Source organism: Mobula birostris, chromosome 1 (assembly GCF_030028105.1).
Source record: "Mobula birostris isolate sMobBir1 chromosome 1, sMobBir1.hap1, whole genome shotgun sequence".
Classification (NCBI taxonomy): domain Eukaryota; kingdom Metazoa; phylum Chordata; class Chondrichthyes; order Myliobatiformes; family Myliobatidae; genus Mobula; species Mobula birostris.
Window position 1 is genome coordinate 167,132,328 of NC_092370.1, and position 26,781 is coordinate 167,159,108.

The following is a 26,781-nucleotide window of genomic DNA, read 5'->3' on the forward strand; positions in this document are numbered from 1 at the left end:
GTGAACTTCTGCACTAGTACTTTAGGTTAATCAAACTATATTTTATCTGCATTTCTGTAGTCTTTTGATATCAAGTACGACCAGTAAAACAAGATATGAAGATCCACTGAAGGAGAAAGGAATTGATGAGGGAGCAGTTATAGGAAACAGCGAAATAAAATTTGCTCTTCAGTGAATCACTGTAAAATGAGCACAGATCCAAGATTACAACATTCTTGACTAAATGTCTGAAAAGAAATCTGAGTCATTGGTATCAATGGGTCTGCACAACTCCACTAATTATTATAATGATTGTAGACAGTTGTCTGTTTTCTCCCATCAAAACAGTTGTATAGACAGTCCTTTGTATCAAATAATGTACACACCTCTTCAAGAACTACTGCCACAGGGCACAAGTGTTAAGAACCATCATGTTATACTTGTAGGATTAAAACAATGGCCTTTAGCATTAAGACCCAGTGATCCCGAATGACACAGTAATTAAAGCCCAAGAGATGCAGTAAATTTAAATAAAGAGAAAATTCTGAAGATACTTAGCTGGGAAGGCAGCATCTGTGGAAACAGGAACAAGAGTTAATGGTTCAGGTTGTTTGTTCACTTGATGAAGTTAGAAAGGACATCTTGAAAAACGGCAAGAATAAAAAGAACAAAAAGGTATGTATGAGACACGAATCAATGAAGCACATGGCGGTGGTGCCAGTTAAAAAAGTAGAGAAGACTTGTTAACTGTAGCTGACCTGTCTGAAACATGAACAGGAGGATAGTGGAGAGCAGTAATACTGCAAATAAGTTTCGGAATACTGCACATCTGAAATGAAAGAGAATGTGAGATGTACCCGCTGGGCCAGGCAGCATCTGTTTGTGACTTCTCATCAGAACTGGCCAGCCCTGGCACAAGCTGAAAAGGATAGTTAGCTGACACTATTGAATCCAAAGTTGCATCATTAAGGCTGATTTATACTTGTACGTGCTTACACCGTAGCCCACGCGAGTGGGCTACGCCATTGTGAGCATTTATACTTGTGCGTTGGTGTGTCTACATCGCTCTGCAATTCACCACCAAAATGCTATTTGGCGGTGGGGTTTCTATGCCACTGTGTTGAGTTTCTTCGTGTTGAAACTCAAACTTCAAACATTGGCGACTGAAACTGAAGGAGGGTGAATTTTCTGTTCTTGTCTGGCCACTGAGAGACATGGACGAGGAAATGCATTTCAAATATTTTCAGATGTCAGCAGGTAGATTTGACAATTTGGTTCATTGCTTGCAACCATTTATTTCGCATCAGTGTACGCACAGTATACTCAGAGACTGCCATCGCCATTCGAGTTTTAGCTTCAGGTGGAAGTCAACAGGCTGCAGCAGCTAGCTACAAACTGGCGTCAAGCACAGGGTTCTCCATAATTTCGGAGGTCTGTAAAGCTTTATGGAAAGCACTGCAGCCAGAGTTCCTTCCCTGCCCTTCAGTCGCCCAATGGGAAGCTAATGCAGCGTAGGAGGAAATGCGATGCGACCAAGCGGACCAATCACAGTCGTTGCGGTCTGCATCGCCACGATGCGTAATTACATTTTTGGGGAGATGCGCGTCTGGTTATGGCGTGAGGTACACAGCTACGCCGTACCTACAGCGTCGATTTGACGTACAAGTATAAATTGGCCTTAAGGGCTATAACATAACTGCTCGGCAGATGTATCCAATTCTGCTAGGCTTTGTTGGAACAGTGCAAGAGGTCAAATCAGGAGAAGTAAATGTCAAATGTAAGCCAGAGCCACCCTTGCAGACTGAATAGTTGTGGCACAAAGGGATCACCCAACCTGTGTTATCTATTAAGAGGAGATTACATGACATGCACCAAATGCAGTAAAGACAATTAGAAATTATATCCCTAAATGGTGGAAAGGAAAAAAAAAAGTTAAAAAGGCACTAACTACGTCCCTTGCATCTGCATCGGAATGTGCCCCAAGGAGTACGACAATGGCAGAGATGGAAGAGTGAATCATGGACTTGCAAGGGGATGGCCTCATTTGGAATGCCAGAAGGGTACAAGACAGCAACAAGTGAGGCAATCGCATCATCTTTAAGGTGGTAGAAATTACAGAAGACTAGTAAATTTCACTGAGTGAAGTAAAGCCAGATCTAACATACAGAGAGGCTTTGAGGAAAGAGAAGTAAGGTAGAAGGGCTGAAATGTGTGTACCTCAATGCAAGAAGCATCAGGAACAAAGGTGATGAACTGAGAGCTTGGATACGTACATGGAATTATGATGTAGTGGCCATTACAGAGACTTGGCTGGCACCAGGGCAGGAATGGATTCTCAATATTCCTGGATTTCAGTGCTTTAAAAGGGATAGAGAGGGCGGAAAAAGAGGAGGAGGGGTGGCATTACTGGTCAGGGATACTATTACAGCTACAGAAAGGGTGGGTAATGTAGCAGGATCCTCTTTTGAGTCAATATGGGTGGAAGTCAGGAACAGGAAGGGAGCAGTTACTCTACTGGGGGTAGCAGCAGAGATACAGAGGAGCAGATTGGGAGGCAGATTTTGGAAAGGTGCAAAAATAACAGGGTTGGTATCATGGGTGACTTTAACTTCCCTAATATTGATTGGCACCTGATTAGTTCCAAGGGTTTAGATGGGGCAGAATTTGTTAAGTGTGTCCAGGATGGATTCCTGTCACAGTATGTGGACTGGCCGACCAGGGGGAATGCCATACTACATCTAGTACTAGGTAATGAACCGGGTCAGGTCACAGATCTCTCAGTGGGTGAGCATCTGGGGGACAGTGACCACTGCTCCCTGGCCTTTATAATTATCATGGAAAAGGATAGAATCAAAGAGGACAGGAAAATTTTTAATTGGGGAAAAGCAAATTATGAGACTATAAGACTAGAACTTGCGGGTGTGAATTGGGATGATGTTTTTGCAGGGAAATGTACTATGGACATGTGGTCGATGTTTAGAGATCTCTTGCGGGATGTAAGGGATAAATTTGTCCTGGTGAGGAAGATAAAGAATAGTAGGGTGAAGGAACCATGGGTGACAAGTGAGGTGGAAAATCTAGTCAGGAGGAAGAAGGCAGCATACATGAGGTTTAAGAAGCAAGGATCAGATGGGTCTATTGAGGAACATAGGGAAGCAAGAAAGGAGCTTAAGAAGGGGCTGAGAAGAGCAAGAAGGGGGCATGAGAAGGCCTTGGCGAGTAGTGGAAAGGAAAACCCCAAGGCATTCTTCAATTATGTGAAGAAAAAAAGGATGACAGGAGTGAAGGTAGGACCGATTAGAGATAAAGGTGGGAAGATGTACCTGGAGGCTGTGGAAGTGAGCGAGGTCCTCAATGAATACTTCTCTTTGGTATTCACCAATGAGAGGGAACTTGATGATGGTGAGGACAATATGAGTGAAGTTGATGTTCTGGAGCATGCTGATATTAAGGGAGAAGAGGTGTTGGAGTTGTTAAAATACATTAGGACAGGTAAGTCCCCAGGGCCTGACGGAATATTCCCCAGGCTGCTCCACGAGGCGAGAGAAGAGATTGCTGAGCCTCTGGCTAGGATCTTTATGTTGTCCACGGGAATGGTACCGGAGGATTGGAGGGAAGTGAATGTTGTTCCCTTGTTCAAAAAAGGTAGTAGGGATAGTCCGGGTAATTATAGACCAGTGAGCCTTACGTCTGTGGTGGGAAAGCTGTTGGAAAAGATTCTTAGAGATAGGATCTATAGGCATTTAGAGAATCATTGTCTGATCAGGGACAGTCAGCATGGCTTTGTGAAGGGCAGATCGTGTCTAACAAGCCTGATAGAGTTCTTTGACGAGGTGACCAGGCATATAGATGAGGGTAGTGCAGTGGATGTGATCTATATGGATTTGGGTAAGGCATTTGACAAGGTTCCACACGGTGGGCTTATTCAGAAAGTTAGAAGGCATGGGATCCAGGGAAGTATGGCCAGGTGGATTCAGAATTGGCTTGCCCGCAGAAGGCAGAGGGTGGTGGTGGAGGGAGTACATTCAGATTGGAGGATTGTGACTAGTGGTGTCCCACAAGGATCTGTTCTGGGACCTCTACTTTTCGTGATTTTTATTAACGACCTGGATGTGGGGGTAGAAGGGTGGGTTGGCAAGTTTGCAGACGACACAAAGGTTGGTGGTGTTGTAGATATTGTAGAGGATTGTCAAAGATTGCAGAGAGACATCGACAGGATGCAGGAGTGGGCTGAGAAGTGGCAGATGGAGTTCAGAAGTGTGAGGTGGTACACTTTGTAAGGACAAACTCCAAGGCAGAGTACAAAGTAAATGGCAGAATACTTGGTAGTGTGGAGGAGCAGAGGGATCTCGGGGTACATGTCCACAGATCCCTGAAAGTTGCCTCACAGGTGGATAGGGTAGTTAAGAAAGCTTATGGGGTGTTAGCTTTCATAAGTCGAGGGATAGAGTTTAAGAGTTGCGATGTAATGATGCAGCTCTATAAAACTCTGGTTAGGCCACATTTGGAGTATTGTGTCCAGTTCTGGTCACCTCACTATAGGAAGGATGTGGAAGCATTGGAAAGGGTACAGAGGAGATTTACCAGGATGCTGCCTGGTTTAGAAAGTATGCATTATGATCAGAGATTAAGGGAGCTAGGGCTTTACCCTTTGGAGAGAAGGAGGATGAGAGGAGACATGATAGAGGTGTACAAGATAATAAGAGGAATAGATAGAGTGGATAGCCTGCGCCTCTTTACCAGGGCACCACTGCTCAATACAAGAGGACATGGCTTTAAGGTAAGGGGTGGGAAGTTCAAGGGGGATATTAGAGGAAGGTTTTTTTACTCGGAGAGTGCTTGGTGCGTGGAATGCACTGCCTGAGTCAGTGGTGGAGGCAGATACACTAGTGAAGTTTAAGAGACTACTAGACAGGTATATGGAGGAATCTAAGGTGGGGTCTTATATGGGAGGCAAGGTTTGAAGGAACATTGTGGGCCGAAGGGCCTGTACTGTGCTGTACTATTCTATGTTCTATGAGTGGCTGAAAGGCAAGGCAAGCTTTGAATTACTATTTTGGCCGGTCTTCATGGTGGAGTATGCATAACATGCCAAAGAGAGATGTTATGGCTATGATGGGAGGTGAGGACCTCAAAACAATAGCTATCACTAAAGAGGTAGTGCTGAGCAAACATATGGGCCTGAAGGTAGACAAGTCCCCTGGTCCTGATGGAATGCATCCCAGGGTACTGAAAGAAATGGCAGAAGTTATAGTAGAGGCTTTGGTGATGATCTATCAAAATTCTCTGGACTCTGGGCAGGTCCCAGCAGATTGGAAGACAGCAAGTGTCATGTCACTGTTCAAAAAAGGATGTAGGCAAAAGGCAGGTAACTATAGGCCAGCTAGTTTAACATCTGTAGTTGGAAGAATGCTTGGAGCTATCATTAAAGAAGAAATAGTGAGGCACCTGGAAAGAAATGGATCCATCAGGCAGACGCAGCATGGATTCAGCAAAGGAAGGTCCTGTTTGACAAACTTACTGGAGTTCTTTGAGGATATAACGAGTGCAGTGGATACAGTGGAAAAGTTGGATGCTATTTACTTGGATTTCCAGAAGATGTTCAATAAGGAGCCACATAAAAGACATATCCATAAGATAAGGATGCATAGAGTGGGGGGTGATGTACTAGCATTAATAGAGGATTGGTTAACTAATAAAAAGCAGAGAGTTGGGATACATCGGTGTTACCCTGGTTGGCAATCAGTGGTGAGTAGTGTGCCACAGGGGTTGGTGCTGGGCCCACAACTATTCACAATACACATTATCAATCTGGAAGAGGGGACCGAGTGCAGTATACCTAAATTTCATAGTCAGTCATTGTCATACTTTATTGATCCCGGGGGAAGTTGGTTTTCGTTACACTTGCACCATAAATAATAAATAGTAATAGAACCATAAATAGTTAAATAGTAATATGTAAATTATGCCAGTAAATTATGAAATAAGACCAGGACCAGTCTATTGGCTCAGGGTGTCTGACCCTCCAGGGTAGGAGTTGTAAAGTTTGATAGCCACAGGCAGGAATGACTTCCTATGACGCTCTGTGCTGCATTTGCTGATGATACTAAATTGATTGGAAAAGCAAATTGTGCAGAAGATATGGAGAGTCTGCAGAAAGATATGGGTAGGTTAAGTGAGTGGGCAAGGGTCTGGCAGATGGAGTACAATGGTGTTAAATGTGAGATCATCCACTTTGGAAGGAAAAATGAAAGAGCAGATTATTACTTAAATGGTAAAAAAAAATGCAGCATGATGCTATGCAGAGGGACTTGCTTGTGCGTGAATCACAAAAGGTTGGTTTGCAAGTGCAGCAGGCTATCAAGAAGGCAAATGGAATGTTGACCTTCATTACTAGAGGGATTGAATTTAAGAGCAGAGAGGTTATGCTGCAACTATACATGGTACTGGTGAGGCTACACCTGCAGTACTGCATACAATTCTGGTTTCCTTACTTGGAGGATATACCTGCTTTGGAGGCAGTTCACCAGGTTAATTCCAGAGATGAGTGAGTTAGGCTATGAGGAGAGATTGAGTCGCCTGGGACTGTATTCGCTGGAATTCAGAAGAATGAGAGAAGATCTTATATAAACATATAAAATTATAAAAGGGATAGATAAGACAGAGGCAGGAAAGTTGTTTCCACTGGCAGGTGAGACTAGAACTAGGGGACATAGCCCTAAGGTTCGGGGGAGTAGACTTAGAATGGAGATGATGAGGAACTACTTTTCCCAGAGGGTGGTGTATCTGTGGAATTCTCTGCCCAATGAAGCAGTGGAGGCTACCTCTGTAAATATATTTAAGTCACGTTGGATAGATTTTTGCATAGAAGGGGAATTAAGGGTTATGGGAAAAGGGAGGTAAGTGGAGATGAGTTCATGGCCAGATCAGCAATGATCTTACTGAATGGCGGAGCAGGTTCAACGGGCCAGATGCCGTATTACTGCTCCCATTTCTAATGTTCTTATATTCTTACATTAAAAGGAAAATCCCACTGTTAGTGTGGCAGAAGGAGAGGGGCTACAAGAAAAGCTATAAACAGAAATGCAGGAAGTGGAACAGATGTAATTGAGACCCGTGTTATTTATGGTGGAGAGGAAACCATAAATAAGGAAGAAGGAAGACACTGGTATGACAAGTATCAACAGAACAAGTACTCATGAGTGGGAAGAGCAGGGAGAGTGGAATAAAGTCTAAAGGAGATATGAGAATAGGACAGTCAAGACAACTGAGGGACCTTTATGTCTGTATCAGGCATTGAGAATCTGTGTTAGCTGAAAGGAAACAGCAACAGCAAGATACATAGAGGAAGTAAATATTAGCATGCTTTGTGAGTCAGAGGGATCATTTTCCAACTCTTCATAGTTGTGATGAAAGATCGTTGACTTGATAACATTAACTGTTTCTCTCTGCATGTGAGGATGCCTAACTTATTTAGCATTTCTAGTTTTTTTTCTCAATGTAGATTACAATGAAAAAATTTCTATTTTCATCTGAACAGGTTATTAAGTGAAATAGAAGTTCATCCTTTGATAACCTTTGCTTTATTATATTGAAGTTTTAAACCACAATCATTTAAGAATTATTTTAAATATATGGTCATTATAAGACTTTTGAAGTGTTTGCCCTGATTGTTAATGAAGCTTCTGTGATTCAATAAGTTTTTTTAAAAAATGGTTAAAAATAATGCAGGAAGTAATATACAAGCATCTTCATCTCCTCTGCTTCTCTGGGTTTTCTTATGTGCACCCAACCTCCCACAAAGGTTTTCTGAGAAATCAATAGGCCTTTACTCCACTCCTCCACAATCCAGACAAAGACAGTAGCAAACAGATGTTAACAAATTGTTTTTGTTTTAAAATATCTGGCTAGTTATAAAAAAAATTATGCACATTTTTCTCCTGGGGCTTCTTGTGAAATTTAGGATTACAGACTTCTGATTGGAGTCTTTTCAGTATCACTCTGCTCTGAACTATAAGAAATTATGTCATGAGTTAGGTCAGGAGCAATACGATTTCCAAAGTAACAAAACTCCAGACACAGATGCAGCAAATAGCAGCTATCAGTCTGCTCCCCAATGCCTGTGGAAAGGTGTTTTCCAAGAGTCATAAACTATCCTTGCTTCCAGACAACCGAGATTCAGAAGAATGCACAAGAAGAATTAAAATATACAATCTTCCAAGGAAGCATTGCATTTTCCAGCTTCAGGTTCAAGAGAAGATAAGGTTACTTCAAACTGTTTCTGCACAGATCCTCAATTTCCACCTCATCCTCTCACAAATAATAATACATTAGTAATTCAGAATTATTTTCCCCCCACGTTATGATTAGTTTGAACAAAGTTTTCTCTTGAAATTACAGTGAAGTGCTTATTTATGGCAATCAGTCACTTTCCTGCCATTGTGGAAAATAAAGCACAACATCAAAAGGTATTTGAAAGAAAGTGCAGAAAAATGGTCTTTTTCGTCCCGTGTCCTGTGAACATACAGTTTCTTCATTCACTTCCTAAGGTAAGGATTGATACTGATGTATAATTCCACAGGTTGTCTCAATGCTATCATACATCATTCAAAATGACATTTTCCAAGGGTTGAGACATAGTAGAAGGGAGGTGCAATTGGAAGCAGTAGCCTTTACTTTTCATGCGTCGATTCAAATGACAGATCCAGCTCAAATCTAACCCTCTGGAACACTATTACAATTCACAAGCATTAAGAGGTTAAGCTGCTTATAAAAACAGACCTTTACCAAAGACAAAATATATGTAGGTGAAGGCACACCAGCCAAATTCTACTCTTAAACTGACTCCTACATTAGGAAAAGCATTTAGATAACCAGCAGGCACATAAAAGATAACAATTAAGCACGGTCTTAAAAAATGAACTTTTTTTTAAAAAATGGTATTACTAGTGATTAGTATTACTATACAAGTGGCTACTAGCAGCTTTAAACTAGTTTGCCCAACTGTCTTGCTAATATTCTCGCTGTAGGGTAGGGAGAGACTGCCTACTTCTGGAATATCATGAGGTATACCGGCTGTCATTGTATATAGAAGACAATACTGCCAGATTTTCCAGATGTTGTCTTTATGTATTGGAAAATGCCAAATTTGGTTTGAACCCCTAATCATGTGGGAATAAATGTAGAATTACATACCTGTGGTAGGGAGATTACATGGTATGACAAAATTTTCATGGTAACCACCAACATGTTATTTAGGTGGACTAATACATTGCATTTCCCAGAAAAATTCTCAACAACCAGTAGTGGAGTTCTGCTGGTAATGCACACTATTCATGTAAAAATATACTTTGTTAAAGATCCACGCAACCATGCCCGAATTAAAAGTGGCTGGCTAATTGATTTGCAATTGGAAACATTAGCCCTTACTTTCATGTGGCACTTCAAATGACAGATTCAGCTCAAATCTAACCTTTTGGAACACAATATCACAATTCATAGACATTAAGAGATTAAGTTGTGTAAAAGAACAGAACTTTACCAAAGACAAAACATATTCTTTGAATTTATTTCAAAGGGATTGTTCTTTTTGCTTACATGTGCTGAAAAATCAGAAGTAAATCCTCCAAGCACACTGCAAGGTATCCTGTTCCAACTGCCAGGACTCTACTGTCACAACTTGAATCACATTTCCAAATCTGGTCTCCACTGTTGTTTCCTGTTAAATAGTGCATCCAAAATATGATCAGTTGAAAGATGCAACAACTTAAAAATAAAGCATTCCAATATGACTCATGATCCAGCCTCATTCCTCCGAGCATACAGTATTTCATTTGAGTAACATACGTCAAAGTAAAGCTTCCCTACCAATTGTTCTTGCATGATTATGACTCAGATTCACAAGGACCAGTTAAAAAGTTTGCAGCAGACACCACTGAAGTGACAGAATAGAATAAATGCTGCAGCATTCACCTTGAAACTTAACCATTAAAGGGGACAAAGCGAAGGATATAAACGTGTTTTAATTAAAGCGATATTTACAGGGGTGATTAATTTATTAACTTAAATTGCTTGTATCCCAAACAGGCCAAGAACGGCAGTGTCTATACCTGTGCTGCATGGCATCTAAGTAAATACAATTAAATGAAAAGTCAAGTTTGAAAAAACAATGAAGAGGAAAAGCACACTCAGGCACTGGAAATGCGTCATGGAATGTACCAGATGGGACACGAATATTGTTCACAATACAATATTGCTTATTGTGAATAAATCCAGCTATGGATTATCCCTGCGAGCACGCAAGCAATTTACTTCATGGCATGCCACAAATCCCGCACACATTATGCACATAACAGACAAGCACACACAGAAAGACACAGAAAGGCACAGATTTATTATACACAGAGTCTGTTACAAGATAAAAACACCGAAGGGTAGCGATAACAGGAAGCACCAAACAAAGCTCGAGCAATTTATCAGCATCATCTGAATTTGATTAAAATGCTGAAATATCCTCCAGTGCACATTGTACCGAAAAATGACACTTGCTGATGACTAAAGTTGTACAATGATTGGGTTGCTTCAAACATTTAATGAACATTTTGATTGAAGCATCAATTATAGAAGTCATCACTGTCCCTGGCTATATTGGTTGAATTTCACAAAATATGGCAGAGTAAATGGGTAAGTATGTGAATCTGAATGTGTAATGTAGCCTAATAAAGAAAGAATTACTGCGATCAAATCGTACTGTGGAGAGCATGCATACAAATTTGAACATTTCCTTTGTAGTAGGCACACACAGCCAGATTCAAAATCAGAAAAATCAAAGTACCTTGTGCAACTCCTGTTAATTAAAGGCGATGTGTGCCCAGGCAGTTTGCTATGATATACTCTCTACTTGTACAATCACAAAGTTGAATGTATGAGGTGAGTTACAATTTCAAAGGGCAGAGTCTTCCACATCTCTATGTTGAGAAGACCAATTATTCCATTCAATGATTACTTTTATACAGGCATATAGGAAAAAGGAATTCAGCATCTTGTGCCTGCTTTGCCATTCAATATCATGGCTAATCTTCTACGATGGCACCATTTATAGCACTTATCCCACAGCCCTCAATTCCCTGAATACCTAATCCCATTGATAGCTCGGGTTTTACCACCCTAATCACAACCTTCGTATAGCAATATTATGACCACCTTACACTATAATGTACTTTTTTTGATTTGTTCTTTCTTGTATAGTTTTAGACTATAAGATATAGGAGTAGAATTAGGCCATTTGGACTATCAAGTCTGCTCCACCACTCAATCACATTGAATTATTTTTCATCTCTGCCCCACGCTCTTGCCCTCTCCCTGTAATTTTTGATGCCCTAACTAATCAAAAAGATATCAAACTCCACTTTAAGTATACCCAATAACTTAACCTCTATGCCAGTCTGGTGGCAATGAATTCCACAGATTCACCACCTTCTGGCTAAAGAAATTCCTCCTCATTGCTAATCTAAAGTCGTCCTTCTATTCCAAGGTGATGCTCTCTGGTCCTGGACTCTCCCACTATTAGAAACATCTTCTCCAGATCCACTCTATCTAGGTCTTTCGATATTGGGTAGGTTTCAATGAGATGCTCCCCTTATTCTTCTAAACTCCAGTGAGTATAGACCCAGACCCATCAAACATTCCTCATACGTTAACCCTTTCATTCCTGGGTTCACCCTCATAAACCTCCTCTGGACCCTCTCAATGCCAGCATACCCTTTCTTATATAACTGCCTAAAACTGCCCACAAATGCAGCCTGACCAATATTTTATGAAGTCTCGGCATTATATCCCAGCTCTTTAATCTAGTCCTCTTAAAATGGATGTTTACATTGCATTTGCCTTCCTCACTAGTGACATAACCTGCAAGATAACTTTAGGGAATTCTGCACTAGGATTCTCAAGTCCCTTTGCACCTCCAATTTCTGAATTTGCTCCCCATTTAGAAAATAGTCTACTCCTTTATTCCTTCTACCAAAGTGTAGGACCATTAAACTTCTTTATACTACATTCCATCTGCCACTTCTTCGTCCATTCTCTGCCCAACTCCTTCTGCAGATTCCCTGCTTCCTCAATACTACCTGCCTTTCCACCCATCCTTGTTAAATCCACAAACTTGCCCACAAAGTCATCAATTCCATCATTCACATCACTAACATAACTCCAAAAGCAACGGGTCTAACACCGTCCCCTGCGGAACATCACTACTTACTGGTAACCAACTGGAGAAGGCCACCTTTATTCCCACTCTCTGGTTAACTGACAGAAGGCAATCTTCTGCCCATATTAGTATCTTTCCTGGAATACCATGGGCTCTTATCTTGTTTAGCAGCCTTATGTGCAGCACCTTTTCAAAGGCCTTCTGAAAACTCAAGTTTTGTTTATGTCTTTCTTGTGAATGTCGTGTATCTGATACTATATGCTTGATATGCTGCTGCACACAAGTGCTTCTTTGTACACACATACACTAATGCATATGACAATAAGCTCAACGTAGGCATTCCATATGCTCAGTGACCGTCTTGGCAGCCCTCTTAGGTACTGAATTCCAAAACATCACCACCTTTTAGGAGAATAAATTCCTTCTCAGCACTATAATGGTTATTATTCTACAGGGAATTTATTGAGTTTGCCCACAAGAAAATGAATCCCAAGGTTGTATATTGTGACATATACATACTTTGATAATAAATCTACTTTGAACTTTAATAAGTGGCCATGCCCCTTTTAGTGAGTGTGACTAGTCAGCTCAGTGTTCTCATTCAATCCTAGCTCCTAGTTTGTCCTGTAAATGTATATTGCACTCCTGAATATTACAGGTAAACCTATCTTACTCAATATTACAGTATCTTTGAATCACATTTTACAAGGTGATGCAAATTTGAAAATTATGGAAGGATGGCACTAAGTATCCAAGATATCTTCAAGGAGCAGTGCCTCACTACATTTTCTAAATTTCTGTTTTTGCACTACTTATTTCATTCAATATACACATACTTTTTTTACTGTAATTCACAGTTTTTTCCTATATTATCATGCACTGCAATGTACTGCTGCTGCCACAAGTTAACAAATTTCACAACATATGCCAGTGATATTAAACCTGATTCTGAATTAAGCAAAGATTATATGTCAGATTTAGAGCAAAGGATATGAAAAATATTCTCACAGATTTGAAAATTATGGCAGGATAATGCAAGCATTCACACTAACTTAGATGTCTCTAATTAAAGAAACAAAAGCCGGGTGATTAGATTTATTTGCTTCCAAAGGTGACAGATTGGCTTGATCAAATGCTCATATCACTGGCATAGTGGTGTGGTGATGGGACGTTGAAAAGAAAGCCAAAATTGTCTATGTAAATCCCAAAAATTGTCAAGAGATCTGCATTAGGTATGACTACCAAGCGAAATCCCAAACCCAACAATGGCATGTAATAAGTACAGCCTTACCAGAATGTCTACATCCAAAGAACAAAAATATATTGCAAATTTTTTCAAAACTGCCATCAACAACACATGGGTGCAAACACAAGTGTTTCAGCCAGAGCCCAGTTGGTAGCACTCTCACCCCAAATCAGGAGATGGCTGATTTAAGTCTTAATGGATATTGGTATTAGTCAAGCTGAAATCTCAGTGAAGGACTGGGTACCATCAAAAGAGTGAGCTTTTAGTTTTCATATTGAACATTCATGATTCCACGGTACCACTTTGAAGTGGCATTCTCTCAGAAGCCCTGACAAATATGCACCTTTCAGTTAACATTGTCCACAAAACAGAGGCTGATGAAGGGTCTCAGCCCGAACTGTTGAGTGCTTATTCACCTTCACGGATGTTGTCTGACCTGCTGAGTTCCTCCAGCATTTTGTGTGTGTTCCTCTGGATTTCCAGCATCTACAGAATCCCTTGTGTCCACAAAATGGAGATATGCCTTCACAGACAAAATGCTGAAGGAACTTAGTAAGTCAGGCAGCATCTATAGAGGGGAATAAACAGTTAATGCTTCAAGTTAAGCCCCTATAGCATGATAGGAAAGGAAGGGGCAGAAGCCAGAAAAGAAGCTCCGTCTTTCCAGTCCTGATGAAGGACTTTGGCCCAAAGTGTCGACTGTTTATTCCCCTCCATAGATACTGTCTGGCTTCCTGAGTTCCTTCAGTAATCTGTGTGTGTTGTTCAAGATTTCTAGCAACTCCAGAAGCTCTTGTGTTTAATGACTGGGCATCGCCCACAACCAGCAGCATTCTGGTTCCGATTCTGATTCCTACATTCCCTACAATTTATACAGTGGCATGCTAAAGTTTGGGCACCCCTGGTCAAAATTTCTGTTACTATGAATAGCTAAGCCAGTAAAAGATGTCCTGATTTTCAAAAGGCATAAAGTTAAAGATGACACATTTCTTTAATATTTTAAGCAAGAAAACTTTTTTTAAATTTCCATCTTTTACAGTTTCAAAATAACCAAAAATGAAAAGAGCCCAAAGCAAAGGTTTGGGCACCCTGCATGGCAGTACTTAGTCACACCCCCTTTGGCAAGTATCACAGCTTGTAAATGCTTTCTGTAGCCAGCTAAGAGTCTTTCAATTCTTCTTTGGGGGATTTTCACCCATTCTTCCTTGCAAAAGGCTTCTAGTCTGTGAGATTCTTGGGCCATCTTGCATGCACTGCTCTTTTAAGGTCTATCCACAGATCTTCGATGATGTTTAGGTCAGGGGACTGTGAGGGTCATGGCAAAACCTTCAGCTTGCGCCTCTTGAGGTAGTCCATTGTGGATTTTGAGGTGTGTTTAGGATCATTAACCTGTTGTAGAAGCCATCCTCTTTTCATCTTGGGCTTTTTTTTTTACAGACGGTGTGATGTTTGCTTCCAGAATTTGCTGGTATTTAATTGAATTCATTCTTCCCTCTGCCAGTAAATGTTCCCCGTGCCACTGGCTGCAACACAAGCGCAAAGCATGATCGATCCACCCCTGTGCTTAACAGTTGGAGAGGTGTTCTTTTCATGAAATTCTGTACCCTTTTTTCTTCAAACATACCTTTTCTCATTGTGGCCAACAAGTTCTATTTTAACTTCATCAGTCCACAGGACTTGTTTCCAAAATGCATCAGGCTTGTTTAGATGTTCCTTTGAACTTTTTGAATAGAACTTTTTGGCATGGGGAATATTTACTGGTAGAGGGAAGAATGAATTCAATTAAATACCAGCAAATTCTGGAAGCAAACATCACACCATCTGTAAAAAAAAAAGCCCAAGATGAAAAGAGGATGGCTTCTACAACAGGATAATGATCCTAAGCACACCTCAAAATCCACAATGGACTACCTCAAGAGGCGCAAGCTGAAGGTTTTGCCATGGCCCTCACAGTCCCCTGACCTAAACATCATCGAAGATCTGTAGATAGACCTTAAAAGAGCAGTGCATGCAAGACGGCCCAAGAATCTCACAGAACTAGAAGCCTTTTGCAAGGACGAATGGCTGAAAATCCCCCACACAAGGCTCTTAGGTGGCTACAAAAAGCATTTACAAGCTGCGATACTTGCCAAAGAGGATGTTACTAAGTACTGCCATGCAGGGAGCCCAAACCTTTGCTTTGGGCTCTTTTCCTTTTTGGTTATTTTGAAACTGTAAAAGATGGAAATAAAAAAAAGTTTTCTTGCTTAAAATATTAAAGAAATGTGTCATCTTTAACTTTATGCCTTTTGGAAATCAGGTCATCTTTTACTCGCTTAGCTAGTCATAGTAACAGAAATTTTGACCAGGTGTGCCCAAACTTTTGCATGCCACTGTACTTCAGATGCTTCATCTCAAGCTAAGAAAAATGGCAACTACATTGAAAACCTGCATTTTAAAAGGGTTTGGATAATGTTTGTTCATAAGTTTTTCGTCAGTTACTTTTTCATCATTTGATATTTTTCATCAGTTGATTTTTACACTAGTTTGTATTAGATAGTCGATACAAACTAGAAAATAATTTTAAAAAAAGACAAAATTGTAAATGCAATCTATTTCCAAAACTCTCAACTGTTTTAGTTTCATAATCCTTTGGGAAAGGAAACGGGGAGGACAAAAATGCCAAGTTTCGATACTGTCTAGTCATAACAAATGCATTATTGTATTAATATTTTCAATGTCACTGACAGATACATAATGCAGAAAGCGGTTTTATAACACAATGTCCTTTTGTGTTCTTTCATTTATGCAGGGCAATGTAAATATTCTCTGCACTGCTACTTATTAAATGGATTATTTCTAAAACACTTTTAACGATCCATCAAACTAGTCCGTCTCCATAATCCTGAATGGTACTACATTATTTTTCCAACACAGCCATCCACAAAATAGCACAATAACAGCTGGTGCACAGACAAGTAACATTAAGGTCAAGATGTGACAGAGGTTGGAACAGAGAGAAAAAACTAAGTCTCTTCAACTAGCAACTTATGTTGAAAACATCTGCATAGAAACCTCCAAATGTGTTTGTACGCTACACCGTTGCATATGTGGGAGTATGGATGTGTGGAACTATGATACTATTTTGTTACTTGATCAGAGCTGTATTTATACAGTATAGACACACAGGAACAGAGAATTGTTAAGATCTTGGAAAGAAATAAAGGATATCAAGTGGATGGGAGGCAGTGACTCTGAAAAGATAAATTCAGCCCCAATTAGTAACAGCTGTATGTCTACTTTGTAGCAATAATCACAAACACCAAGCCATTAGATTTTATAGTTGACATTCCAGCTTCTATCACCCTGCACTCCAACCCACTCATCCCCCCACATGGTTCAGCACAGTTTTGCTCAAATTTATGATTCCTCTATAAAAGGTTTTATTCTACATAGAACATGATGTAAACATTAACATTCAAACTTTGAGTCTTATGCAGCTATTTAAAATAATGTGACACAAGCCAAAGTTATTGAAAATATTCAATTTATTTTCTGCGACCAGACTGACTCATGAGCTATTCTCAAATAAATTTCAAGTCTGAAAGAAAGGTGCAATTTTACTTTTTGCAGAGCTCATTTCCCCAATGTATAGTTCTATAAACTAGGACTGAGAATTGTCCTCAATATCATATAATAAATTGTGATCATAACCAACTCACATTAGAACAGCATGATATTGTGTGCTACTCCAACGTTAGCTATTGTTCAGACCTTATTTTAATGGGGCAGTCATTAATAAAGAGACAAGTTACACAAAATCTAATCAGCAAAGTAGCATTATACAGGTTTCCCCCACCATCCGAAGGTGGAGCGTTCCTATGAAACGGTTCGTAAGCCAGAATGTCATAAAGTGAAGAAGCAATTACCATTTATTTATATGGGAAAATTTTGTGAGCGTTCACAGACCCAAAAATAACCGACCAAATCATGCCAAATAACACATAAAACCTAAAATAACAGTAACATATAGTAAAAGCAGGAATGATATGATAAATACACAGCCTTTATAAAGTAGAAATACTTTTCCACAATCATTGCCTGAACTGTTCTCTGTAGTGAAAATCTCACGCAAGCGCTCTTGGCAAAAACACTCTCTCCAGTAACATTTAAGCTATGAAGTTGCCAAATCATACCAAATAATACGTAAAAATACACAGCCTATATAAAGTAGAAATAATGTATGTACAGTGTAGTATCACTTACTGGAACTGGGACAGCGCAGAGCACACTGATGATGGTGTGTTAGGCTGAGTCGTCAGAGTTTGGGTGGTGCAGTGGCCCCCACCCTCCAGGCAGCAAACCAATACCGATCCGCGAAGCATGCGGGGGTACAGCAGCAGCCCGGAGGCATCTAGGACATCTTTAAGAAAAAAGCTGGAATAAACATGCTAATTAATTAGGTGCCGCCTGGCACATAATTGTCAGCCCAGATCAGAGGCAATTGCCGATTGCATCGCCTCTGATCTGGGCCGAAATTTACGTGCTGGGCGGCACCTAATTAATTAGTTTATTTCGGCATTTTTCTTAAAGATGGGCTGTGTGCCTCCCGGCTACCGCTGCATTCTCTGCGAATCGGTATCTGTCCACAGCCTGGGGGTTGGGGTGGTGGGACACTAGGGTATCATCTCATCGTCGTCTGTTTCCATTAGGGCAGGCAGGTCATCTTCTTCTATCTCTGCCTGCCTCGATGTTGAACGTCAAGGTTCATCATCTGCTGTGGCTGATGTGGAAGGCTTGCTTGACTGCTTAGCCTCGAGCATTTTTCTATCATACAGTTCTTTGTTAGGACTCAAACCACCGTGCAAATATGCCCTAAACCAACATACCCTTTCAAAATTAAAGTCGTACTTTATCATTACTCATTCGGTTTCGATTGTTATCCTTTCCTCTTCCAACTTCATCAGCTCTTCATCTATCAGTTCTTGGTCATGGGATGCCAAAACCTCTTCAACATCATCTTCGTCAACTTCCACAAGCCAAACTCACCTTCTCCTTACTTCGTTCGCTACAAAACGCTTAATTATTTCTAGTTTTACGCTAAGTGTAACACTCTTACAAGCTCTTTTAGGTTTTTCCGATACCTTAGAACTCACCTTGCTAACGGCTGCTCACAGGCACGTGCTTAAGCAATGCCAGCGAGAATGCCGTTCCGAATCTGGGGGAAAGCGGCTGCTCGGGCGCGCGCTGATTTTTATCGCGCACTGCTTTTTTTTTATTGTGCGCTGCTTTTTCCGCGCGCTGCTTTTTTTTGTAACAGTGAAAACACCTTCTGTTAGCAAAAACAGGGAACTAATCTAGGTCTTTCGTAACAGTGAGGTTTCGTAAAGCGAACATTTGAAAAGCGGGGGACACCTGCAATATCATGGAAAAGTAGTATCACCAGAGCAGTATGATTAATACATTTAACCATTCACTGTATTGTCTTACAGTTCTAATGAAAAGTAACAGTGATGTGCAGTTTTACAGCTCCTATAACTACTCCAAGAATACAAATATAAATTGACATTTCAGTGTAGTATGAAGGTATTATTGCTTTGTCAAGATTGCTGTCTTTCAGAAGAAATATTACGCCAAAGTCCTATCCGGCACCTTATGCGGATACCCAACATCACAAAGCACTGTTTGAAAACAAAACCTAGATAAAAGGTATCCTTCCTAACATTTATTCCTCAAATAATATGACTGCAGCACATTCAGGTGAGAGGGTCACAAGCCTGAAATGTTGACTGTTTCTACTTCCACAGATGCTGCCTGACCTATGAGTTTTTCCAGCATTTTGTGTTTTTGGTTCCAACTTCCAACATACACTTTTAATTTTTTTTCCATTCCCCGATATAGTATGTCTGGTCTTTAACACTTTGTTGTTTGCATGGACCTTATTCTAGCATCTTAACCACAACAGTGGCTACCTTACATGTAAATCTCTTGAAGACTGAGAAGGGTGGAAATGAGGGAAAACTACTCCACAAATAAGTGATGTAATCGCATGTACCTTCTCCAGGAAGCTGATTTCAAATTTCTTGCTTCTATAGCAAACTCTGTTAAACAGGTTTATTCAGAGACAGACATTCTCATTAGCATAAATAAACGGCAAACTCCTCTCTCCCTCTCTCTCTCTCTGAATTTTCTGAGTGCAGGGTAATTTGTTTCCCTTCCCCATTCAAATTTTATAATATCCCGTTGCAAGATTGTTGAAACAAACTTCCAATCCACTTTTTGTATTAAATCCTACTTACATGTTTCCACATGGGTAAAACCAGAATCAGGTAGACACTAATTAATCCAACAAGAATCTCATTAGGCTACTTCACTACTGTAAGAATGCATTTACACAGAGATTAGCCAAAGCAAATAGCATCAGCTCCATTCAAAGCAAGGTAGATAACAACAAGAGTGAGAAAGGAACACAAAGATATCCAGAAAAAGGTCAGAAGAAAGGTGGCTAGATTCTTGTGTGGGGTATAAACACAGGCCTGAATCTACTGGACTAGATACACTGTTCCTTTAATGAATAGTAGGGCAATTAAATGGAATTCTAGTATATTATTTTTCTCTCTCTCTCTCTCCCACAGATGAGGAGAATCACAATTCACATGGTGACACTAAATGCCAAAATAAACTGATATGGGTTCTCTGTTCATTCCCTGGGTGTGCTCCAAATCCACGTGACATCTGGGCATGTAAAGATATCTGAAATATGGAACTTATCTCCAAGAGTAAAGTGATCTATTGGCGCCAAACGTATCTAGTTTTTATGAAAAAAGGGAAAAGAGATCAACCAAAAATAAAATCCCTACTCCACAAGATGCAGTTAAAAAACAGATGTCGGCTTTAGACAGATTTCTGATTGCTTTATCATAAAGGAATGCATTTGCTCACATTCTTCAAACTTTCAGTTCATTGATAGCATCGTCTCCATCTGAGTGCTGTGGCATTTTCATTCAGTCTAGAGGACTACATGAATCCAACCACCCTCACACCACAAGTTTGAAATATTGTGTTTTAAGTTTCACAATATTACCCTTTTGTTGCTGACATGAATATAGATCAGTATTAATTTAAACACACTGAAAGGAAGAAACAATGACTTACTAAGTCCATGATAGCCTTCAAAAGTGGTATGGAACATCATTTTAACTAAATTGATGAAGTTTAGAATGGCGAATCAAATTGGGAATCTTGTTTAACCAAATAATATGGTTACTATATTTTTAAGCAGCAGCACTCCAGAAACATAATTCCGCTCATTATTCATTTCAATACTTGCAGTTAATTGTTCAGTACTAAATTGGTCACATTTAGACATCAGAGAACACAACGAAACAGGTGGCCAAAAACATATTCAACTCTCAGATTTATTTAGTTTTCAGAAGTACTCATTGGCTGAAAAGATTTTGGGGCATCCAGAGGTTGAGTCAAAGTCTCAGTGTTCTGCCTTTAGAGAAGTGGAGCTGTTTCACATTCTAAAGCTATGAAATTAATAGCAGCGCATATCCACATGGTTAAGTAAACACCCCCGGATGGAGGTGATGAGTAGACTGAATGGTCTGCAGAACAGAGTATTTTTTTATGCGTTGAGTAAGCAATGGCTCAATTTTTACACTTCAGCAAGCTGCATCCAACATCTTGCAATGTCTGAAGATATAACAGCATTTCTGAAGTAACATTTTTACACAACTGTTTAATTCCATTTCAGGCAAAACAAAAAAATGTGCTTACTGCACTTCAGCTCACAATGTATGTTGAAGGAAAAATGAAAGCTAAATACTTCCCTAGCAACTACACCGCCACCAATCAATGGAGGGACAAAACTAACCAATTAAATTGGTGCTGCAGTCACAACCATAGCAACACAAATTGTTTCAGTGCTTTAAGGATAGACTTGTTCAAGTAATGATGATGATACACTGCACAGCCTCAACCTGTGAAGCATCCATCTCAGATTTTTTAAATCATCTTCACGTTTTAAAACAATAGTCATTTGTGCAGATAGGCACTACATTAATATACCTAACACCAATGGCAAAATCCCATCTTCCTCTGGTTAAACTAATCCCCATGGGCGTTACAATTACTTCAATCTCCCAGAGGCAGCAATGGGAGGATGGTGAACTTCCCTGAGTGCAATTCAGTAGACAAATCAAGGAAAACATCTAACACTTTTTAGAATAAGTTCAGTCCAAGCTTTCACTGGTCAACAGCCTCACAGTCAGCAACCATCCACTGGCAAAAGCAGTAGAGGATACTGCACTTAGGAGAACAATACATCAATGATGTTCAGCCTTTTTGGAAGATGCAGAAGAATTCCAGAGGGAAAGGAAAATGGATGAAATAAAGCAACACACACTCAATGCTGAAGGGACTTAGCAGGCCAAGCAGCATCTATGGAAAAGAGTATAGTTTAAGTTTCAGGCCAAGACCCTTCATCAGGGCTGATAGGAAAATGATGAGGAGTCAGGAGTTGGAATGTGAGGGGTGGGCAGGAAGAAATACAAAGTGATAGGTGAAACCAGCAGTATAGGTGAAACTATACTCTTTTCTATAGGTGCTGCCTGGCTTGCTGAGCTCCTCTAGCATTGTGCGTGCGTTGCTTGGATTTCCAGCATCTGCAGTACATTCTACTACCAGATCCACTTATTCAAACTTGGTGCTGATGAAAGGGTTAAACAAACAACTCTCAAGTTTGAATTCCATTTCCTTTAACTGGTTCTGGCAGATGGGAAGCCTGTCATACACCTCACACCAACATTCTCCAAATAACAATGAATAGAAAGTACTTAACCTTTAAACCCTAGAAAATCAAGTGCATGCTTGATTCCCACGGCTCAACAGAGGTCCTATGATGCCAAACAACACGATTCATTAACACTGCAGAATCATATAGTGGCCCTTAATAAAGCACGGTACAACATGGGAAATGTTATTCATTTGAAATCCAATTCCTTTTCTAAAAAGTTAAAGGTCTGCTGCTTAATGACAGCAGATAAGGCAAAAGGGCACATTGGACTGGAGTACTTTAGAGCTAATGATTAACATACAAGAAAATCCACATCACACTGCTTTTAAGCTCTTCAAAATTTAACATTCAACAGCCCAAAAGAGATGTAGTGGGGGAAGAAAGGACAGCAGAGAAATGGAGGGAGGGAGGGAGAGCAACAATGAGTGGGAGGAAAAAGAAAGCTACGCAGATGAGAAAAAACAGAAAAGGTGTAGATGGCAAGTTAATGAACGAAGAAATGAGAGCTTGGAAAGAAATGTTAACACGACCAGAAGCACAAGTTATGAACTCTTGATAAATACTTAGGAAAATCAAATCAAAATAGCAGTAATACAAACAAGGACCAGAGTTCCTCCAGGACATGGTCCCACCATTTCTTGTCCTGCTAGCAATCAATCCATCCCCAGTGTCATATTTCACCCCTACAAATACACCACCTCTCAACTCTTTTTAACACTTCTCCCCCTGATGGCCTAACCTCCCATGAGCCCTCCACTCCCCTGCCGTCCTCTAGTCCCACAACTGACCCCAGCTCATTATTATCCTCTCTGACCTCCCCCTTTCTAATCCAGAGGTGTCTGTCCACAGCAAAGACATCACCTGTGTACCCCTGTACCTGCACTTCAATAAGTTCCAGTCCGACCACAACTCTGAGCTGTCACTTCCATGCCTAGTTCTTTAATAAGGAGTCCTTACCCACTCCCCACACTTGATAACTACTCCCATCACCTTTTCCTCTTGGATACCCCTTTCTGACTGATCTTTTCATTTTCAACTGCCAATGCAACATCAACCACCTTGACTTCACCTCTCCTCTCACTCACCCTAACCTTACCCACTCTGAATCGGTAGCTCTTCGTGCACTCCGCACCAGTCCCAGCCTCATCATCAATCTGCTGACTAGGGCAGTATCATTGTGGTCTGGGGGACAGACTTCTATCTTACAGTGTCTATGTGATAGTTCTCTGACATTCTGACACCCGCCTCTTGACAATGAGCCCACCAGTGATCATCAGGCTTCTGTCTCCCATATTACTACACATCTTCTCTCCATATTTTCCGACCCGATGGTTCCCAAAATCTCAGTGGCTTTTTGTCTTCTAACCTGGATTCACAAGCAAGACTGACCTGGTTGGCCCATTGTTTCTGCTTGCTCTTACCTCTTCATATCTTAACTCCATACTATCTTCCTTTCTTTAATCCCTTTCCACCTGCACTAGGACACCTTGTTTTCCCTCCACTGTTTTAACAGCTTTCAATTATCCAACCCCCAGTGCCTCATCCTCAGATTGGATATTCATTCCCCATCCGAAGGACTCTTATGGATCTGTTTCTTTCTAGAACACAAACCCAACCAGTACCTCTCTATCTATGCCCTCTGCCGACTGGCAAAACATGTGCTACCCTTAGGGATTTCTCTTTTGACTCCCTCCACTTAATGCAAGTCAGAAGTGCAGGCAGGGGTACTCAGGAGCTCTAGGTATCTTGTCTTTTCATTGGCGATGTGAATCAACCTTTGTTCCAGCATCACTCCCCAGCTCCTCCTTCACTACCAAACTGATTGCATTAGTGCTGTCTCCTGCAACCATGCAGAACTCAACAATTATATCAACTTTGCTGCCAACTTCCACTGTGCCCTCAAGTGCACTTAAACCATTTCTGACACACCTCTCCCATTTGTCGATCTCTCCGCCTCCATCTCAGCAGCCAATCTATCCACCAACATTTAACAAGTCCCACCAACTTACACACATCTTCTCCCTCCCTTTCTCCTGTAAAGATGTTGTTCCTTTCTCTCACTTTCTCTGTTTCTGTTGCATCTGTGTGGATGAGGCCTTCCACTCTAGGACATCAGAGATGTCCTTTTTCAGAAAATGGGGCTTCTCTTCCCAAGTTTCTCTATTGTTGATAGAGCCACTCACGCTCATCTCCTTCATTTTCTGCACTTCTGCTCATAATCCACTTCTCCCCCGACAGAACATGGATGAAGTTCCCTTCATTCGTTCATTTCACCCCCCCGTTGACAAATCCAGCACACCATGCTTTGCAACTTCCACCAGCTACAACGCCATCACAATGTGACTTCATTCCTCCCTGTCCATTCTTACTCCTCCTGAGGTACTTACCACTGAAACTGGAGGAACTGCAATAACTAACCCTATAGATCCTCTCTCAGCACATTTGATTCCATGCTCCTTTTTCCCCATCATTTACAGCCCTTTGTTGCCTCTACCTTCCAGCCTCTACTTTTCCCTCTTTCATCTGCACCTCGATCTATTTATTGTTTGCCAGCTCCTACTCTACCCCTTCCCTTCACCTCTTTATATTGGCTACTGCCTCTCTGGCTTTCAGTCCAGATGAAGGGCCTTCACCCAAAACACCATCTGCCCATTTCTAGTGGTTTGTTTTCACTCCAGAGTTTTTCCCAACTGTGGCGTAATCACTAATGGAATACTTACACCCAAATTTTATTCATTTATTTTTAAAATTTTATTTAGAGTTACAGCATGCTAACAGGCCTTACTAACATGTATGTAGTTTGGGATGTGGGAGAAACCGAAGCACCTACAGGAAACCCATGTAATCAGGGGGGAATGTACAAGCTCATTACAGACAGCAACAGGAGTTGAACCTGGATCACTGAGGCTTTAATGACATTATGCCAACCACTACACTACTGCACTGCCCACTAAAGACAGAGCGAAAAACAGGTAAAAAAAAAAGTTATTTTGGTAAAACAGGTAAAAAATTATTTTGCCAATTCAAATTTTAACCAAAAGGTTTTTTTTAAAAAAATCACCCACCACTTCAAAATAAAAAAAAATAAAGAGTTTAACTCTGCATTTATTTGGATGTCCCCAGTACTTTAGAATGTTCTGTTTGACACAGGAGGCAGATGTGCTTTACAACCTCACCCACGTCTTCATCAATTCCAAACCCCTTTCTGTTGACCAAATCATGAGAAGCAGAGCACTGACCTGTTTACACAGGCACCGAGGAGGAATGCAAATTGTAATGTGGTCCAAAAATCTGCAAAAGAAAGTGACCCATTAGAACATAAAAGTCAGAAAATGGTCACCACTTTACTAGTCAAACTAACATCAATTACTGCTCATTTTCAATAAAGGAAAGGACTGACAGAAATGAATGCTGTTTAGTTTACAAGATGACTGGCATGCCACGTGTAAGAAGATCAGTCCAAAAGTGTGAAAGGTATCCAACAAAACTATAACTCTGAAAGCAATCAGCATTCCTTTCAAGTCTCCAGAAGGAAACATTTTCAGGCCTAAAGTCAACCATAATAAATTGGACATCCACATTTTAACTTGTGAACCAAGTGTAGGCCTGCTCAGAAATGAGCTTATTTTTTGTGTTTTTTTTTCTCACATGGTAACACGTCGAAGCTGCACCCTCTCTAACATGCTGGTAGAGAGTTTTATTTGGGTTTTCTGTAGCGCTGGAAATGGTTACATCCCGACACGCGGGACAGAAGCAAGGTCGCGTTGTGTATTCCACGGACCAGCAAATACCGGCCGGTTTAGCGAACAGAGCGGCGGACACCCCTGCTGAAATCCGGAGGAAAACACACAGAGGATGGAGAGGGGGAATCACAAAGCCGAGGAAAGAGGACGGGGTCGAGACAACAGAGACTTTTGGAGAAAAGGAGTTCGGAGGGTAATACCGTTCCGGCTGACCGGAAGTGCACTGACAGCGGTAAGCGTAAAGGAGTTGGGTGCTTACTGATCTGGTTAACAACGGATGGTGCAATCCGGGGCATATTACGATCGAGGAACGTGTTTGCAGACTGGATATTGAACTTCTTACTGTTGGACTTCAGCCACATTCCACTGTGATACAACACTCGGCGGCATGGGAGGTCGTTCCTGCCTGTGGCCATCGAACGTGCAGCTCCTCCTGTGGAGGGTCAGACACCCTGAGCTAATAGACTGGTCCTGGACTTAGTTTCCATCTGGCATAGTTTGCATTTTGTTGTTTGATTGTTGGGGATTTTTAGTATTGCTATATTTATGCTCTATTCTTGGTTGGTGCGGCTGTAACGAAACCAGATTTCCCTCGGGATTAATAAAGTATATTTATCTATCTATCTATCTATATTAAGGGAGATGCAGAGACACTGAAACTCATCTTAATGAAAACCTTAGTGGTAAAGTACAACTGGGTTGGAGAAGGGGTACAATAAAGATGTACTAGAAAGCTCTGAAATTCTCAGGCAGTCAGGCTTGTCAGACTGTAGAAGCTACTAAAGTCTTTCAATGTCATATCTAATTAAGGTCACAACAATGAACTTCA

General features: G+C 40.8%; 1 protein-coding gene across 19 annotated transcripts in view; it reads right to left on the reverse strand.

The window, feature by feature from the left end:
* Nucleotides 1-26,781, reverse strand: part of sipa1l1 (signal-induced proliferation-associated 1 like 1) — a 432,358-nt gene that overhangs the window by 236,538 nt on the left and 169,039 nt on the right. For 12 of the 19 annotated variants that reach the window (XM_072265573.1, XM_072265549.1, XM_072265502.1 and 9 more), the window contains 2 exons: nt 25,449-25,500; nt 9,577-9,697 (listed from right to left, as the gene is read on the reverse strand). The exons of 2 other annotated variants lie outside the window; for them this stretch is intronic. The gene's annotated coding sequence lies outside the window, so the exon portion shown is untranslated. The remainder of the gene's footprint in view (nt 1-9,576; nt 9,698-25,448; nt 25,501-26,781) is intronic. 5 more of the 19 variants (XM_072265599.1, XM_072265555.1, XM_072265518.1 and 2 more) reach the window with 2 other exon arrangements.